The sequence below is a fragment of the Triticum aestivum genome, chromosome 5B, assembly GCF_018294505.1.
Source record: "Triticum aestivum cultivar Chinese Spring chromosome 5B, IWGSC CS RefSeq v2.1, whole genome shotgun sequence".
Taxonomy (NCBI): domain Eukaryota; kingdom Viridiplantae; phylum Streptophyta; class Magnoliopsida; order Poales; family Poaceae; genus Triticum; species Triticum aestivum.
In genome coordinates this window covers 541,161,459-541,164,265 of record NC_057807.1, presented here as the reverse complement: position 1 = coordinate 541,164,265, position 2,807 = coordinate 541,161,459, and positions in this window count along the sequence as shown.

Genomic DNA, 2,807 nt, shown 5'->3' with positions numbered 1-2,807 from the left:
AAGATGGATCGGTCAAAGAAGGAGTTCTTGCCTGAGTTATAAGGTATGAAGTTAAGACTTAAAGCTCGACCACGGCAGAATAGAGAGAAAGGACGAAGGTCGTCCCCTATGCTTAAGACATAGGCTCTACAGTATGCTATGCTGTGTACCGCACCTGAAGTGTGCCTTGCCATGAGTCAGTCAAGGGGTACCAGAGTGATCCAAGAATGGATCACAGGACAGCGGTCAAAGTTATCCTTAGTAACTAGTGGACTAAGGAATTTTTCTCGATTATGGAGGTGGTAAAAGAGTTCGTCGTAAAGGGTTACGTCGATGCAAGCTTAACACCTATCCGGATAGCTCCGATAGAGATACCGGATACGTATAATGGAGCAACAATTTAGAATAACTCCAAGTAGAACAGTTATTTGGAATAGCTTCAAATAGAGTGTGGTAGCTACATCTAGGAAATGACATAGAGATTTGTAAAGCACACACGGATCTGAAAGGTTCAGACCCGTTGACTAAAACCTCTCTCACAAGCAACATGATCAAACATAAAACTCATTGAGTGTTCATCACATAGTGATGTGAACTAGACTACTGACTCTAGTAAACTCTTGGGTATTAGTCACATGGCGATGTGACCTGTGAGTGTTAATCACATGGCGACGTGAACTAGATTATTGACTCTAGTGCAAGTGGGAGACTGTTGGAAATATGCCCTAGAGGCAATAATAAATTAGTTATTATTATATTTCCTTGTTCATGATAATTGTCTTTTATGTATGCTATAACTGTATTAACCGGAAATCGTAATACACGTGTGAATACATAGACCACAACCATGTCCCTAGTAAGCCTCTAGTTGACTAGCTCGTTGATCAATAGATGGTTACGGTTTCCTGACCATGGACATTGGATGTCATTGATAACGGGATCACATCATTAGAAGAATGATGTGATGGACAAGACCTAATCCTAAGCCTAGCACAAAGATCGTATAGTTCGTATGCTAAAGCTTTTCTAATGTCAAGTATCATTTCCTTAGACCATGAGATTGTGCAACTCTGGATACCGTAGGAATGCTTTGGGTGTATCAAACGTCACAACGTAACTGGGTGACTATAAAGGCGCATTACAGGTATCTCTGAAAGTGTCTGTTGGGTTGGCACGAATCGAGACTGGGATTTGTCACTCCGTGTAAACGGAGAGGTATCTCTGGGCCCACTCGGTAGGACATCATCATATGCGCAATGTGACCAAGGAGTTGATCACGGGATGATGTGTTACGGAACGAGTAAAGAGACTTGCCGGTAACGAGATTGAACAAGGTATTGGATACCGACGATAGAATCTCGGGCAAGTAACATACCGATAGACAAAGAGAATTGAATACGGGATTGATTAAGTCCTTGACATCGTGGTTCATCCGATGAGATCATCGTGGAACATGTGGGAGCCATCATGGGTATCCAGATCCCGCTGTTGGTTATTGACCGGAGAACATCTCGGTCATGTCTGCATGTCTCCCGAACCCGTAGGGTCTACACACTTAAGGTTCGGTGACGCTAGGGTTATGAAGATATGTGTATGCAGTAACCCGAATATTGTTCGGAGTCCCGGATGAGATCCCGGACGTCACGAGGAGTTCTGGAATGGTCCGGAAGTAAAGAATTATATATAGGAAGTGCTGTTTCGGCCATCGGGACAAGTTTCGGGGTTATCGGTATTGTACCGGGACCACCGGAGGGGTCCTGGGGCCCACCGGGTGGGGCCACCTGTCCCGGGGGGCCACATGGGCTGTAGGGAGTGCGCCTTGGCCTATATGAGCCAAGGGCACCAGCCCCTATAGGCCCATGCGCCTAGGGTTTCCATGGGGAGGAGTCCCACTAGTGGAAGGCACCCCTAAGTGCCTTCGGGGGGAGGGAAACCTCCCCTGGCCGCCGCACCTAGGAGATTGGATCTCCTAGGCTGCGCACCACCCCCCCTTGGCCCTCCTATATATAGTGGGGGAGAGGAGGGATTTCATAGCTCAGCCTTTGGTGCTTTCCCCTCTCCCCGTTACGTCTCTCTCTCGTAGTATAGGCGAAGCCCTGCTACTGTGACGCCCTGCATTCACCACCACGCCGTCGTGTTGCTGAATCTTCATCAACCTCTCCCTCTCTCCTTGCTGGATCAAGGCACGGGAGACGTCACCGGGCTGTACGTGTGTTGAACGCGGAGGTGCCGTGCGTTCGACACTTGATCATCGGTGATTTGAATCACGACAAGTACGACTTCATCAACCCCGTTCACTTGAATGCTTCCGCTTAGCGATCTACAAGGGTATGTAGATGCACTCTTCTTCCCCTCGTTGCTAGTCTCTCCATAGATAGATCTTGGTGACACGTAGGAAAATTTTGAATTTCTGCTACATTCTCCAACACCATGTTCAAAGTCTGTATCATCAACGTATTGGCAAGATGCTGCTAATAGTATTACGGTCATGTGCATTGTTAGGTACTCAAGTCTGACACTCGAGCATCTATCACTTCTACTAAATGATTCAAACAAGCACACAAATTTCCAAGGTCCAACAGCTTAAGTAGAAACTGATGTTTTTTAAAAGCATGTCAAGTTAAACGGCTAATGACAGATCTAGATAAACCAAATTCTGAAATTTATAACTTATTAGGGTATTAATTGATGAAGAGACGATAGCGATGATATTTTTCTCTTGCCCCAGTAGTTCATCACACTGTGCATATATAATATTTTTCAAAACCTAACTGTTCATTTTTTTATTTGGATCATTAGGTTGCTGCAGTGAAGCAAGATCCCACAAT